A 17,401-nucleotide genomic window follows, 5' to 3' on the forward strand; every position below is an offset into this window, starting at 1 on the left:
TGATTTTTATTTCCCTGATGCCGAGTGATGTGGAGCACTTTTTCATGTGTCTGTTGGCCATCTGGATGTCTTCTTTGCAGAAATGTCTGTTCATGTCCTCTGCTCATTTCTTGATTGGATTATTTGTTCTTTGGGTGTTGAGTTTGCTAAGTTCTTTATAGATTTTGGACACTACCCCTTTATCTAATATATCGTTTGCAAATATTTTCTCCCATTCTGTCAGTTGTCTTTGGTTTTGTTAACTGTTTCCTTTGCTGTGCAAAAGCTTTTGATCTTGATGAAGCCCCAATAGTTCACTGTTCCTCTTGCTTCCCTTGCCTTTAGCGATGTTCCTAGGAAGAGGTTGCTGCAGCTGAGGTCGAAGAGGTTGCTGCCTGTGTTCCCCCCCAAGGATTTTGATGGATTCCTTTCTCACATTGAGGTCCTTCATCCATTTTGAGTCTATTTTTGTGTGTGGTATAAGGAAATGGTCCAATTTCATTTTTCTGCATGTGGCTGTCCAATTTTCCCAACACCATTTGTTGAAGAGGCTGTCTTTTTTGCATTGGACATTCTTTCCTGCTTTGTCAAAGATTAGTTGACTGTAGAGTTGAGGGTCTATTTCTGGGCTCTCTATTCTGTTCCATTGATCTATGTGTCTGTTTTTGTGCCAGTACCATGCTGTCTTGATGATGACAGCTTTGTAATAGAGCTTGAAGTCCGGAATTGTGATGCCACCAACGTTGGCTTTCTTTTTCAATATTCCTTTGGCTATTTGAGGTCTTTTCTGGTTCTATAAAAATTTTGGGATTATTTGTTCCATTTCTTTGAAAAAGATGGATGGTATTTTGATAGGGATTGCATTAAATGTGTAGACTGCTTTAGGTAGCATAGACATTTTCACAATATTTGTTCTTCCAATTCATGAGCATGGAACATTTTCCCTTTTCTTTGTGTCTTCCTCAATTTCTTTCTTGAGTATTTTATAGTTTTCTGAGTATAGATTCTTTGCCTCTTTGGTTAGGTTTATTCCTAGGTATCTTATGGTTTTGGGTGCAATTGTAAATGGGATGGACTCCTTAATTTCTCTTTCTTCTGTCTTGTTGTTGGTGTAAAGAAATGCAACTGATTTCTGTGCATTGACTTTATATCCTAACACTTTACTGAATTCCTGTACAAGTTCTAGCAGAGTTGGAGTGGAGTCTTTTGGGTTTTCCACGTATAGTATCATATCATCAGGCAGGATGATTCTTTTTTTTTTCTTTATTTATTTGACAGAGAGAGATCACAAGTAGATGGAGAGGCAGGCAGAGAGAGACAGAGGGAAGCAGGCTCCCTGCTGAGCAGAGAGCCCGATGCAGGACTTGATCCCAGGACCCTGAGATCATGACCTGAGCCGAAGGCAGCGGCTTAACCCACTGAGCCACCCAGGCGCCCAGGCAGGATGATTCTTAACCACTGGAGACAACTATAGACTCTAATCAGCCCAGAGAAGGCACCAGAGGAATCTACATAAGAAACTCATTAAAACAAACCTTATCTTCCATTGGCGCCTACCGTATATCTACCTTCTCACAATCTGCCACCCCTAAAAACCTAAACCCTGTTTCCTTTCTTTCATCTTTTCTGCAAATTCGTTGTTCTTTTGTTAAGATGCTATATAAGCCCAAGTTCTAACCACTGCTTTTGTGTTTTTCATCACTGAATTTCTCCCCTGTGTGCATGCAGGTAGTGCATATGTTGATAAACTCTGGTTTTCGCTTGTTAATCTGTCTTTTGTCCATCTAATTTGCAGGACCCCAGGCAGAGAGTCTAGAAGGGTAGAGTGATAAAGTTTTTCTTTCTTTGTATGGTTAATTCTGTCTCATTAATAGAATGTTCAAATACGGGAATGGTCAATTCACCAGGCTAGAAACAGAACTATTTTATTTTATTTTATTTTATTTTTGAAAGAAAGAGAGCAAGTGTGGGGGAGGGGCAAGCAGGCTCCACATCTAGCCCAGAGTCAATGAGGGGCTTGATCTCACATTCTGAGACCACGAGCTGAGCTAAAATCTAGAGTCAGATGCTTAACCAACTAAGTCACTCAGGGCCCCAGGCCTCTTTTATTTTTGAAGAAAGGTCTTTTCTTGAGTTCTTTGCCCTATTATTTGAAGCACTGTGCATGCTAGAATTTATACTTTTGAAAGTGGACTAATTTCTTGCAGCAGCAACTTTCTGTTGAAAGGAATTCTCAAATTATCATGATAACAGGGCACATAAACACATTGTTCCTTTTTACATATACCCCAAAATGTATCTATTGCCAAAAGTAACAAATTTCATTTTCTTTCTTTCCCCTGCCCACTTTTATTTGAGATGTTAAGAGTAAGGTACACATAACCAACTATTCTGACCCTGGAAACTGAGGAGCAAAAGGTGAAATTAAAAAAGAAAGGCAAAATTTACTTGAATGAATCCTTTAGCTTAAAAAATAACTCTTTTTTCTCTATTGCTATTACTTAATCTCATTTCTTCCCTGATTAATAGAAATTCCTTAAAAAATGACTACTTCTTAATATCTTTTTTCCCCTCTGGCTAGTAGCAAAGATCTTTTCTTTGTTCTCATGAGTTTCCTCCCTACATTGTGAAATATATATAACTTATAAAATATATTTATAAAGTATATGTATATAACATATAACATTAAAAATAATTTCAGTAATTATCGCACCTGCCTGGCTCAGTTGGTGGAGCATGTGACTCTTGGTCTTGGGGTTGTGAGTTTGAGCCCCATGTTGGGTGTAGAGATCCCTTAAAAATAAAATCTTTAAAAATAATAATAATAATTCTTATTATCATCATATTAGTTGTCTGTTGCTGTACAACTAATTACCCCATAATGTAGTAACTTGAAACAACAAGCATATTATCTCACAGTTTTTGTAGGTCAGTAATCCAGACAAAGCTTAGCTCAGTACCTGGGGCTCAACACCTCTCACAAAGTTTGCATTCAGACTGCAGGTTGGGATTGTGATTTCATCTGAAGACTCATCTGGAGGAGAATCAACTTATATTTCACCCATGTGGTTGTTGGCAGGATTGAATTCCTCATTGGCTGTTGGCCAGAAGCCTCCCTCAGTTCTTTGCTGTGTGGACCTTTCCAAAGAGTAGGTCAAAACATGGCAGTTGGCTGTGCTCGGGGAGAGAGGAAGAGAGAGAAAGTTCCAAGATTTTGTAAACTAGCATTAATACCAACACACCATCACTTCTGTACTATACTCACTAGAATTAAGTCGCTAAACCCAGCCTATGTTCAAGGGAAGGGGATTACATGAGGGTGTGAAGAGCAGGAAGTGGGCATCCTTGAGTGCTGTCTTGGAGGCCATCTACCACAGCCTGTGACCACATGACCACTTCTAGAAATGTATGACTGAAGGGTGCACCGTACTCATCATTTTGGCCTGTCACCCATGCATTGTCTCATGTAACTCTTTCACTGGCTACAACACTCTGTCTTGTTAGTCCTCTATCTTTTCTGTTTCTCTTCTGAATCCTTTTTCAGTCATTTTCCTTTTCCAACTTCTTTTGTTTTGTTTTGTTTTTAAAGATTTGTTTATTTATATGAGAGAAATAGTGCACATGAATGAGGGTAGGGGCAGAAGGAGAGGGAGAGAGATTCTCAAGCAGACTCCACACTGAGCATGGTGCCAGACACGGGGTTTGATCTCACAACCTAAGCCAAAACCAAGAGTCAAACACTTAATTGACTGAGCCACCCAAACACCCCCTTTTCCAACTTCTGACTTTCATCTCTACACTCTTGCAGAAAGTCTATCTGTCACCATTGAGACTTCCTGCCCAGCTCTCCCACCCAATATTTTGCAAAACTGCTAACTAATCTGCCAATTCCTCTCCTGAATTCCTGTAACACATAGAGGCAGTATCTTCAGTTGAACATTTTTTTTCTCTGCTTATCTTATCTCCCAAAATAAAATGTTTGAGTGGGGATAATGATTTTTTTTTAACTGTTCGCTTGTATATCTTGAGTGCCCTGTGAGAGTACTTCCAATTCTCTATAACTCAATGACTCCCATCTTCTACCCTACACAGTAGAAGAATGACATTGTTTTACTTTATTGGAAATCAATCTGGCATATATTCATCCAATGGAAAGTAGTAGGCATTTACTTACTGAATTAACAGTTAACAAGTGCCTACTATATGCATTGGGCTAGATGCTTTGGAATATAAAGGTGAAGAAGTTAGACATGGTTCCTACATTCAGGAGCTTACAATCTCAGATAGAAGTACAGTAATCACACAAATAATTCATTATAAGTATAAAAGAACCATGAAGGATGGGTATAAGTGCTATGAAACTAAATAACTGAGGGGAATATTATCTAGTCTGGAAGATTATATAAACTGAAACTTTGAAAATGAAACAGGAATTGGGCAAAATGAAGTGTCAAGCATGGATAACTCAAGGGCAACGTCAAGTTCTAACAAGCTCCTTATACTTTCCTACTGCTTAGTGAATATATATATATATATATATATATATATATATATATATATATAAAGATTTTATTTATTTGAGAGAGAGAGAGAGTGAGTGAGCATGAAAGGGGCGAGGGAGAAGCTGGCTCCCTGATGAGCACAGGGCCTGATGTGGGACTTGATCCTGGGACGCCAGGATCATGACCTGAGCCGAAGGCAGTTGCTTAACCAACTGAGCCACCCAGGTGCCCCAGGGAAGTATATTTTTAAAGTACCCTCTTAAAAAATCATATTCTCTACTTGTATCATGGTGTTACTTTCACTTTCCTTCCTTTTACATCATTCCATCAGAGTCGTAACAACTGTGATGTCAATATATTGTCTTTAAAAAGTATTTGTAAACATGGCTCCTTCAGAAAACGTCTACAAGGTAAGCGACCCATCCACTGCCCCCTTCTTTGCTTTGCTTCTAGAGCAACTGAGTTGATATTGATGCCATTGACTGAGATAAGGAAGAGTGGAAGGGGAACAAACTTGGCAAAGTTCACTTGGGACATTTGAGTTTTACCTGGGATACTAAGTAGCTCTGTCAACTAGGCAGATGGATGCACCTATCAGAATTCAGAAGAAAAGCAGGGACTGAAAAAAACACATTTGACAGTTTTCAATGTACAGATGTTATTGAGAACCTGGATATGATGAGAAAGCTTAGGTTTAAAATTCTGAAGAACTCAAAAGTTTAAAGTTGGGATAAGAAGGAGGAGTCACCACAAAGAAAACAAGATACAATCAGAGAATTGTGAGGAAACAGGGCTTTTGAACGGACACATGTAGGCTCAAATTCTAGCTCTGCCCGTTATTAACTGTGTAACTGCATAGCTAGTATTGGTCACATTTCGTGGTGGAACACATCTCACTTTCCACCTGGAAATAGAGATAATTATGCCTATCTTAGAGAAAGCTAGTCTAGGCTCATGGCTAAATAACTTCCTCTAAACTGCCTGACTCCTAATCTTGGCTCTATCATTGACCAGCTGGGAGCGTGGGCAGGTTCCCTAATTTCTCTATCCCTCATTTTTCCCATTAGTGAAATGAGCTTAATAGTATTTATCACATTGGATTATTGTGAGGATTAAATAATTAGAGCATGTAAAATGTTTAGAACAATGCCTGACACATAGTGAGTAAGGTCAGCTGTATTATGATTGCACTGTTTAAAAATTTAAAAGAGAACAGTTGTAGAGAACTTGCAAAATAGTACAAAAAGATGATAGCTGTTATTATTAGTTTATCATCATGATCATTATTTTGAGAGAGAGAGTGCATGCGTGCAAGTGTAGAGGAAGGGGCAGAGGGAGAGAAAGAGAGAATCCTAAACAGGCTCCACACCCAGTGTGGAGTCTAATGCAGAGCTCGATCCCACAACCCTGAGGTCATGACCTGAGCCAAAAATCAAGATTTGGACCCCTAACTGACAGAGATACTCAGGCACCCCTTGCTTATTATTATTATCATCAAACTGATATTGAATGTTGCATATGAAAAATTCAATCCAAAGTGTTTAGATGAGTCTTTCATGAAGATGTAAGAAAGAGGGCAAAACAAAATGGAATGGCTATTTATACAGCTTTTATCGGAAAAACTTAGGGAAGTATAATGTATACACAATATGTCTGCAGTATAAAATCTTCCCAAAGAAAAATAAGTTGGAAACTACACCCATTCTTTTACCCTTAGCAACTGACACAAGAAGTGAAGTGATGTCAGACTCTTTAGGCAATAACTTTTCCCCCCAGTTCTATTTCTCATTGTGACAATATCATCTGGGTTATGAAGGCAACCACTTCTCTCTTTTTTTTTTTTAAATATTTTATTTGATTATTTTGACAGAGAGAAATCACAAATAGGCAGAGAGGCAGGCAGAGAGAGAGGAAGGGAAGCAGGCCCCCTGCTGAGCAGAGAGGCCAACGCGGGACTCGATCCCAGAACCCTGAGATCATGACCTGAGCCGAAGGCAGCGGCTTAACCCACTGAGCCACCCAGGCGCCCCAAGGCAACCACTTCTCATTTGGATTCTTAAACACTTGGAAGGAATGACAAGAGGTGTTGCCAAAATTAAATTAAAATATTGAAGTTAGGGATCATAAAACCTAATCTATTGATTTTTAAAATAAAGCATCTGAGTCACAGATTACAAGTGACTTGCCCTAGTTTCATTGTGTTACATGTACAGTAGCCAGGCTCCAAGCCCAGACACCCGGTGATTGATTTCCAGCCCTTCCTCTTCCCTTTGTGTTATCATGGGTATAGATTTAGCCATACACTGGTCTGACCCAGGCAGACATTTTTGTTTTATTATATGTACTGGTCGGCCTTGTTAGAACTAGATTATAAAATCATGTCTGTTCTTATTCTATATTCTGTGTAACTGTGTAAAAACAGGTATGGATATTATTACATGTGTGGAACGCAGGTATATATAGTGGGAAATCCAATAAAAATGGAATTCTAGGAATTTCCATTCTAGGAATGGAAAGAAATACTGCATATGAGCATGAGCATTGGAATCAGAAAGTCCAGACAAGAATGGAGATTCTATTTAGCAGCTATGTCATCCTGTGTACATTATCTAACTACACTACACCCTAGTTTTCCCATCTCTAAAAACAAGGAAAATAACCAAATAGGATCATTGGGTGGATTAATGTGTTAGGCACACTAAAAAAGAGGCATCTGTTTTTTTCTCTCCATTTATCCATTGAATCACTCAGTATTAAAAACTTGAATTAGTTGGGGTGCCTGGGTGGCTCAGTGGGTTAAGCCCCTGCCTTTGGCTCAGGTCATGATCCCAGGGTCCTGGGATCGAGTCCCACATCGGGCTCTCTGCTCAGCGGGGAGCCTGCTTCCTCCTCTCTGCCTGCCTCTCTGCCTATTTGTGATCTCTGTCTGTCAAATAAATAAATAAAATCTTAAAAAAAAAACTTGAATTAGTTGTAATGCAAATCATGAAGAGGAGTATAGGGGCCTATATTTGGGCTGCTAAGCATTGGTACATTGCTTGGTAAATAAAAATGAAACTGCAGTCTATGATTGTTTGATCTAAAATAATGTGTTCTTTTCACTCTAGTTTAATCCTACATTCCTACCTCAGTACACAGATTTTTCTCCCTCTTCCACGAGAGCTTTTGTAGAAGAGGAAAGTTTTTCCTCTACTCTCTTAGGTGTTGTATCTGATGAATGTGAATTAAACTGACAGAAGACAGATTAAAGGAGGAAATGGCATACAACTTCAATGGATGTTTTTTATTTTTTCAAAGATTTTATTTATTTATTTGATAGACAGAGATCACAAGTAGTCAGAGAGGCAGGCAGGGAGAGAGGAGGAAGCAGGCTCCCCACTGAGCAGATAGCCCCATGCAGGGCTCGACCCCAGGACCCTGAGACCATAACCTGAGCTAAAGGCAGAGGCCTTAACCCACTGAGCCACCCAGGCGCCCCTCAATGGATGTTTTTAATTTTACATGCAAAGAGGCTACACAGAAAAGAAATGAAAACCTAAAGAAGTAGATTCAGGTGCTTACATCCCATTTAAAGGGTGATAAATTGTGGAAAAGTGACTGGACAAAGGGAGTTTGGACTTCCAGGGGCAGTAAGTTGTGGAAAGGTAAATATACGTGGAAATGAACGGGACAAATGACTTGTTTTAGTAAGGTTTGTTTGTCCAGACTCATCTTGGTGTCAACTTTCCATCTTCTTCATAGTCACAAATCTCTCAGAGAGAGGATCAATGGAAGTCCTCATTTCATAGAAGTTTATACTTTCAATCAGATAATGGAAAGTCTGAGAAGGCTTCTTTGTGCATCTGTTAATTCTGCCTTAATAACTGCCTTCAGCTCAAAATCCATATGCCAAAGTGGCATATTTTGGAGTAGAATATTCTAATCCCCTCATATTCATTCACTTAATAATTCTTTCTATCAAAATATTATTAAGTTTTGGGGTGCCTGGGTGGCTCAGTGGGTTAAGCCTCTGCCTTTGGCTCAGGTCATGATTCCAGGGTCCTGGGATCGAGTCCCACATCAGGCTCTCTGCTCAGCAGGGAGCCTGCTTCTTCCTCTCTCTCTGCCTGCCTCTTTGACTACTTGTGATCTCTGTCAAATAAATAAATAAAATCTTTTGAAAAAAATTATTAAGTGTCTTCTACGGCTCCAGGACAGAAAGATTAATAATCTATAAATCATATCTTCAAGGAGCTCACAGTTTTAATGAGAAAACAAATATAAATAAATCATTTCAATATAACATAATTAATGTTATAATAGAGATGTTCAGAGACTGCTATGGTAAGCCAGAGAGGGGCAGGTGGTGATAAAGAATGGGTTCCTTAGGGAAATAATCCTTGAGCTCCTAGTTAGGAAACATTCGTGGGAGAAAGGGCATTCTAGACGGAAGTGTAGTATGTGCACTAAGGGAAGAGGAAGTCCAGTCTATGCAGGTTACTGTTGTAACTAGAACTTAGACCTGTGGTAGAAGTAGCATGAAGTGAGACTAGACATATAAATAAGAGCTATGCATTATTAAGGGCTCCTGCTAAAGACTCAGAAGGTTACCCTGTAAATCAGTGACTTCCAAAGTGGGTTGGCATAAAGAGGTAAAATTATTTCCTTAGACACAAATACTGGAACTTCTATTTTTTCAGTTTTCATTGTTGTTGTTTTTTAAATTCTTACCTTTTCTATTTGGGGGAAGGTACTATTATGTATATATTTGTGTACACAATTTGTATCTAAGTAAATATACATGGATTATGAGGATGACCTCCACCCCTCCCCATATGATTGTATGATCAAGAAGGTTTGGGGACAATTGCCATCGAAGGGGGTTAAATGATCTAATACTCTCCAAGGTCCGTAGAGGGCAAGAGTAGAAGCAATTAGGAAGGAGAACTAGGAGATGGTTGTCAGCAGTGTGGGTTTGAGTTATGTGGCTAGGAACTAAGGCTGTGGGGGTGGGGATATAGATGAGGACCAGGGCAAGATCTTTCTGAGATCTATCAGTTGCATTTGGACAAGGGATGAGGAGTGAGGACTACCTAAGTACTGGAGAGGAAATACCTTTCCTCTCCACTCTTACGTTCTTCATTTGGAAGTGTGTGAATTACACTAACAAAGGGCAGATCAAGAGGAGAGAGGGAACACTGTTTTTATTAATATTTACATGCATAAGAGTTCACAAAAAAGAAGCGAAACACAAAGAAGCAATTAGACTCAGTGTTTACAACACCATTTTAACAAAGGAGAAGGGGCTGTGGTCTTTAATGACAACTAAGTATGGGAGTGACTTGGAAATACGTGGGGAAGTGAAGGAAGATCAGTCCCATCTGTGTATGCAAACCTTCCTGGGTGTTGACTGTCTATCACCAGAGATTTCTTCTTCCCAACACTGGGGTTGGGGTGGGGGAGCAGACACCTTCACAAAGGGAGATTCAGGCTCTGCTTTTAGGCAGATAAGGAGAGATTTAGAGAATTCTTCCTGCATCTGTTGATTCTCAGTTGCCTTCAGCCCAAAATAATCATTGTGCCAAAGTGCCATATTTTGGAGTGACATATCCTGATCCCCTTTAAGACCATTAACTGAAAGAAGAAAAATAAAAGAAGTAGGTGGAGTTGGAGACCAAGATGAAGTTCAATTTTGGACATTTTAGGTTTGAGGTGTATGCGGAGTATTTCATCACAGTTGTTCCACAGCAAAGTCTTAGAAATATGGGTTGGGAATTAAATTAAGACAATAAGACATAGGGTTACCTTTCTCACACTCCCTGCTCCAATGAGATTGGTTATTCTCCTGGACCAACTGACATGAAACCAGAATTAGAAATGTGATTTATGGGACGCCTGGGTGGCTCAGGTCACGATCCCACTGTCCTGGGATCGAGTCCCACATCAGGCTCCTTGCTCCGCAGGGAGTCTGCCTCTCCCTCTGACTCTGCCTGCCTCTCTGTCTGCCTGTGCTCACTCTCGCTCGCTCTCTCTCTGACAAATAAATAAGTAAAATCTTAAAAAAAAAATAAAAAGAAATGTGATTTATAAGCCTCTGCCTTTACTGGTTACAATAGCTGAGAAATCCCATCCTTTTTCCTCCTCCCCCTGCCAGCTTTATTGGGGAATAATTGAAAAATAAAATTGTAAAATAAAGTATACATTGTGGTGATTTGATTTTTTCCCCCTTTTTAATTTTCATTTTCTTATTTATTTATTTATTTATTTAAAATTTTATTTATTTATTTGACGGAGAGAGATCACAAGTAGGCAGAGAGGCAGGCAGAGAGAGAGGAGGAAGCAGGCTCCCTGCTGAGCAGAGAGCCCGATGCGGGGCTCGATCCCAGGACCCTGAGATCATGACCTGAGCCGAAGGGAGAGGCTTAACCCACTGAGCCACCCAGGCGCCCCTAATTTTCATTTTCAAATTGTGTTCTTAGCACAGATTTCCGGTGCTTGGAGTAAAGATTTCAGTCACACCGGTATCATACCAGAGTTAAGGACTACTGAAGCACTATTTACTTGGACTGCAAAGCCATTTAGATGCTTGTATTTCCTATTTCTGAAATGGCTTAGTACCAGCTAACACAGAGCATACACTGTGAGCACTTTTTTGCTCACTTTTTTTTCACTGTGATTCTTTTTTTGAATCACCTCATTTACTGTTCACAAAGCCCTATGAAAAAGTACTGTTATTATCAAATTTTTAAAATATTTTATGTATGTATGTATGTATTTATATATTTATATATTTAAGGGATGGGTGGCATGCGAGCAGGAGTTGGAGCAGAGGGAGAGGGAGAGAGAGAATCCCAAGCTGACTCCAGGCCCAGCATTGAGTCAACATGGGGCTCAATCTCATGACCCTGAGATCACAACCTGAGCTGAAAGAGTCGGCTGCTTAACCAACTGAGTCACCCAGATGCCCCTATTATCAAGATTTTTTAAGAATTAAGAGCTGTGATCTACACTGGTTAAAGAAGTAGCCCACACTCAAATAGCCGGTGTATTTTGGAACTAGAATTTGAATTCACGTAGTCTGACTTCAGAGATGCATGCATCTTGCTTTCCATGGACCAGTTCTCTTTCATCCTCTTTCAAAAGCCTCAGCTCCTCTGGATTTGTTCATTCCGTCTATAGTCCCAGTCTCTGCAGCTCTCCAGAACAACATTCTGATGTCCTCATTTGTCCCCTTTAATTCACTAAAGTTCTTGGCTTTGTTAAGAAGAAAAGTACGGGCCCCACATGGAGTTGCTCCCTTCAGCAAACCAAGACTTAATGCTAAACCTAATTGCAGTTTCAATCCCCACAGGAACGTAACCTTTAGCCAGTCAACATGGAATTTCCTGGTCAGTAGTAGAAAACATACTGATAAACCACTTCTTCTCCTCAGGAGGGTTAACTTGTCTAAAGCGATGAATTCTTTGCTAATAATTTCCTTTATTCCCCTCTTTGCTTTAAACACTGTCCCTTTTCTACAGCTTGATAAAGCTTTTTTCTGTTTGCTAGATGGGATGCTGCCTGATTCATGAATCATTTAACAAGGCCAATTAGATCTTCAAATTGACTCAGTTAATTTTTTGTTATTAAACAGCTCTTTCATCACCATTTTCTTGGCAATCTCTACTCCTCTTAATCCATTAACTCCAACCACACTCACACATATACCTCATTCCCCTTAACTTCCCTCCAAACCTCGCTGAGATTCCACGATCCTTCATGACTATCATCTTCTTGCACACACACAAACCCCCTACTTTTCACTTTCTTTGTCATCACTCTCATGGTGGGGATGGGGAGGAAAGCCACAGCCTTGACTAAAACTATTCTGGAGAAATTGGCATATGCAGGCTACATAGTTTTAAAATTCATGATCAGAAACACCAGGTAGTGTCAGCAGCAATCCTTAATATGTATCTCCATTGCTTTCATGCTCTTCAAGCTGTCTCTTTTCTATTTTCCCCCTCTTTTCAACCTCCCCCAATCTCTCCCTTACCCCACTCTTAGCTGATGACCTTGCTTCCAATTTCATGATCTAGGAGGAAGTCCTTTACAATCCCCCTTCCAAGTCTATAAACCTATCTGTCCATGCATTCATCTTTGTTTTCTCTCTTATGTCTTGTGGAAATGCCATTGCTTCTATAAAGCACTCTTTCTTCTCCTTCTCCTTCTTCTTTTTTCCCCTTAAGATTTATAAATTTAGGGCGCCTGGATGGCTCAGTCAGTTAAGTCTCAGCCTTCAGCTCAGGTCGTGATCCTAGGGTCCTAGGATCAAGCCCTGCTTTGGGCTCCCTGCTCAGTGGGGAGTCTTCTTCTCCCTCTCCCTCTGCTTGTGCTCTCCCTTTCTCTCTTTCTCAAATAATTAAATCTTTTTAAAAAATATTTTATTATCTTTAAATTAAAAAAAAAGATTTTATTATCTTTAATAATATCTTAGAGAGAGAGAGGGAGAGTGGAGGCTGGTGTGGGGGCAGGAACAGCAGGAGAGGAAGAGAATCTCAAGCACACTCCAAGCTCCCCATGGAGCCCAACACCTGGGCTCCATCTCACAATCCTGAGATCAGGACCTGAGCCGAAACCAAGAGTTGGAGGCTTAACCGACTCAGCCATCCAGGCGCCCCTCAAAGGCACTCTTTCTGCTTGTACTTCAGATTCTATTCCTTCTCACCACCGCAAGGATTTTGCTCATTGTTATCTTTTTTCTTTCTCCCTGCATCATTAATATTTACCCCCCTACTGGATTATGCCCAGGAGTATACTTCCTCTATATCTCTCATTAAAAATACAAAAAGACGGGCACCTGGGTGGCTCAGTGGGTTAAAGCCTCTGCCTTCGGCTCAGGTCATGATCCCAGGGTCCTGGGATCGAGCCCCGCATCGGGCTCTCTGCTCAGTGGGGAGCCTGCTTTCCCCTCTCTCTGTCTCTGCCTGCTTCTCTGCCTACTTGTGATCTCTGTCTGTGAAATAAATAAATAAAATCTTTAAAAACAAAAACAAAAAGATACAAACAAAACAAAAAAGATGATACAATACAAAAAAAAGACCCCAAAAAGACACAAATCTCGCTTAAATTAGTCAAACTAGACATCAGCTTCTAAAAGATGGAGGTAGATTTATTTAAGATACAGCACACATTCAGCAGGGCACCAGGCAATTCATATCACATGAGCCCTGTTTTTTTTTTTTTTTTTTTAATTTAAGATCTATCCTGCCCCGAAATTGTAATTGCTTTCTCTTGCCTTTGCTTTCTAATGCGAAGCAGCATTGTAACTGGGTTTTAAATGGAAAACAGTATCATGTAAATGATATGTATATCCGTTTTTTCATTCAGTGTAGTTCTGTCAACTGAAGCAGGCAAAGAGGAAAAGGCATTTTCTAGAATTTGCTCAAATAATGAAATATCTAGATAGACACTTAAAAACTAATTATAATGTAGTTACAGCAAATAGTGAAGTTTGAATTATCAGAATGCAAAAATGATGACTTCTTCAGAGAAGTGTATTTCTTCCAGTTAGACATTGCAAATGGTATCCTCACACCAGAAAGTGTTGGTGGCTTTTGACATTTTTCTTTGAAAGAAAGACAACGGGGAGCGTTTTCAGTCTATGAAAAAGGCTAGGCATTAAGGCAGTGGGATACCACAGAAAAAGCTTGGGTTTTTGGAGTTGGACTTGTGTGTAATAGTATGTTTACTAGTTTTGTGATATTGAATTAATCTGTGACTCAGTTTCTATAAAATGGGGATTGTAATACCTATAGGATTATGATGACTATTAATTAAATAACAAATTTAAAATAAGCAGGTCAATAAAAATGCTCCTTTTGATTCCTGTATTCACATGATTTTCTTTTAATACTTCATGAAAGGTAAAGACCGACTTGGATAGGCCTATTTATTCACTAATAGCATAGAGGTAAATTTTCTTAAGGTAGGCAGAGAAAATGAGAAAAACTTTTCGAAAGAACAGCAGTGGCCATCTCCACTATGGTGGTTTGGGACAGTTCTCTTCTGTTATGTTGTTTTTTTGAAGTAGGACTTGAATTTTTTTTTTTTTTTTTTTTTTTTTTTTAAAGATTTTATTTATTTATTTGACAGAGAGAAATTACAAGTAAGCAGAGAGGCAGGCAGAGAGAGGAGGAAGCAGGCTCCCTGCTGAGCAGAGAGCCCGATGCGGGACTCGATCCCAGGACCCTGAGATCATGACCTGAGCCGAAGGCAGCGGCTTAACCCACTGAGCCACCCAGGCGCCCCAATAGGACTTGAATTTTTAACGCAGGACTTGTATTCACAATAGTGAAATCTAGACCTGAGTTGATATCAACAACGAAATGTTTAACTGACTGAGCGACCCGGGTGCCTCCCTCCTACTCATTAATCAGTGGTATAGAATAGCAGCATATCTTTCTCTTTCACTACCCTTTAAATAATTGACCTATTAGCAATGTTTTGGAAAAAAAAATCTAAGTACAGTAAACATCAACACTCAATTTGTGAAGGCGATTTGCCTGCTACTAATAACTTTAAAGCGAACCAGTGAATAGAGGTAAATGGGCAAAAGCTGAATGCAAATCAATCTAGATTAGGCTCATGTATTTGAGGTTGGTAGCCGCTCATTTTGCGGACTTCTGTATCAGGTGAGGCGCCACATGTCAAGCAAGAATCAAGACCAGTTTTGCACCCTTGTTCCTTTGGCTCCCCACCAGTCAAAACCAACCAGTATGAACATCCAGTGAGATCATGTTCAAAACCAACCAGTATGAACACCCAGTGAGATCATGTTAGCAGATTCAAGCACTGGTTTGATAAAAATCGGAGGCCAAATACAAAGACGAGATATACAATTTAAGAGCAGTTAAGTTGTGTGGATAAACGAACACCCATTTAAAAAAGTTGACTTGGTTTCGCATTTGGAAGAAATGACAAGACCAGCCAATTTTTTAGACGAGTGATTACATTCAGTAACTCAGATCATTCCATTTTAATTTTTTAAAAATTTGCTTGCTAGGACAGGGTACTTTCTAAGATAGGTTGAGAAAAACCTCTGTTCTTCACTCTGGGTTGTTTTTATGTCGAACACCCAAAAAGTGCTTCTGGAAATTCCCCCACGGGACTTTCGCAGTCTTTCTAGGGCACTTTTAAATCTAGACCCATTCCCGACCAACTTTTACTTTTCCCACCAGCCATACTCTTTAGTTTCTCCGGTTTCCAACTTCCTAAATCTTCAACCTCACCCCTTAAATTAGTCCAATCAAACTTTCCCTTCTTAGACCTCTTCTTTACGTTCGCTCCAGGAAACTCCCCTGAGAATCACGTGGCCAAATTTGTCCTTAATGGCGCTCCGTAATTCTCCTACTGTTCCACCGCCCTTCCTTACCTCCTGTTAGCTCCGCCCCACCCCATTCTAGGCCGCCCCCCCGCCAAGTGCCTGCGCCTGCGCATCTACAATTCAGGCGCTTTCCCTTTCCTGGCGACCAATCCACTTCCTGCCTCCGGTCCTTGGAACACTCCTTCCCTCCGCTGGGGACCTCACTTGATATGCTGGTTGTGTCTGCCCTGTTCATTGCCTGCCTGAAAAACTGGCTCCTCTTCTCCGGTGGACAATTTGAACAAGTCTCTATCTGCATCGCACCTGTCTGAGCCTTTGCTCGCGATCCGCCACTTCGGGGTTAAACTAAGGGCATCGATATGCCGGGGGCAGGGAGACCCGGACAGTTTTCGATCAGGCAAGCGTCCGAACAGCCTCCTTCTTTCCTCCTCCCTCCGCCCCGCCCCCACTCGCAGCCCGGCCGCGCTGGTGAGTGGCGGGCGGGAGGGCCGGCGGGCGGAGGGAGGAGGGGGAGCTGAGGGAAGGCGGGCCCTCGGCTGCGAGATAGGTGGGGGGAGGGGAGGGGAGAGCCCGAGCGCTGGAGTTGGTGCTGGGAAACCCGGGGCTAATGTTGACAACAGGCTCGAGGTGAGTCCCGGGGAACCTCCTTCCCCTCCGCTCCAACGATCGGGAGGAAGCGGGTCCGGGGGGCACCGGCCTGGACTCCTACTCCCTGAGGGACCCAAGAGGCGACTCCGCACCCCAGCGCTCCGGGGGCGGCGAGCAGTAGACGGACCGCAGCTCCGGCATCGTCCTCCTCAGACCCCTCTCCCGGAGACTCCCATCAACGCGGGCGCCCCCGGCCCGGGGCAGACATGGGGGGCAGTCGAGGGGGTGTCTGCCCCACATGCCCGCGCTGGGCCTCGGGGCTGAAGGCGGGCAGCCTGCTGTGGCGGGGTGAAGGTGTTTGGGGGTGTGGAGTAGAGCGAGGGGAGGTTGGGGAAAGCTCTTCGGGAGCCGGGAGGGAAGCGAGGGCGAGGAAGTGGGGAGGGTGCGTTGAGTGGGAGGATGTGGAGTAGGGAGACCAGCATGAGAGTCTCGGTCTCGGGTGGTGAGGGAGTGTGGGGTGAGAAGTTAGGGTTGGGGCGAGGATGGTCAACGAAGGTGACCGTAGGTACTCGTAAGAAGGGGAGTTGTGGCGGGGAAGCGTGTGGGGTATGGGAATGTGCAGCAGGAGCAGGGGTTTGTGGGAGCTACGTGTGGAGGGGAAGGGGTTTCGGTGTTTGGGAAGGGTGGGCATGAGTTATTTGGTTTACTTCTTTTTAGTCCCATAGGCTGAGGGTTCTTTGCTTTGCCTTCGCCTTCATCCCAAAGCTCCTAGTATTAACTCTCGTTGGTACTTTTGAACTGAGGAGATCATCATAGGGTATTTGGTTGTCAGGTTGACCAGACAGAGCCAGCTTATGAATTTGGGGTACACTGAGCCGGGCCATCAGCTCTCCTGCTCTTTTAGGATTTGTATGTAGTAATGCATCAGACCAAAGTAAAACGATCACTCACCCTTATCGTTTATCGTAGTTTTTAGGTGTTTATACAA

At 41.6% G+C, this 17,401-nt stretch overlaps 1 protein-coding gene across 3 annotated transcripts in view; it reads left to right on the forward strand.

Moving 5' to 3' along the window:
* Window positions 1-16,303: 16,303 nt before the first annotated feature.
* Window positions 16,304-17,401, forward strand: part of UPF2 (UPF2 regulator of nonsense mediated mRNA decay) — a 109,796-nt gene continuing 108,698 nt past the window's right edge. For all 3 annotated transcript variants that reach the window (XM_059184154.1, XM_059184153.1, XM_059184156.1), the window contains exon 1: window positions 16,304-16,452. The gene's annotated coding sequence lies outside the window, so the exon portion shown is untranslated. The remainder of the gene's footprint in view (window positions 16,453-17,401) is intronic.

The sequence above is a fragment of the Mustela lutreola genome, chromosome 8 (assembly GCF_030435805.1).
Source record: "Mustela lutreola isolate mMusLut2 chromosome 8, mMusLut2.pri, whole genome shotgun sequence".
NCBI lineage: Eukaryota > Metazoa > Chordata > Mammalia > Carnivora > Mustelidae > Mustela > Mustela lutreola.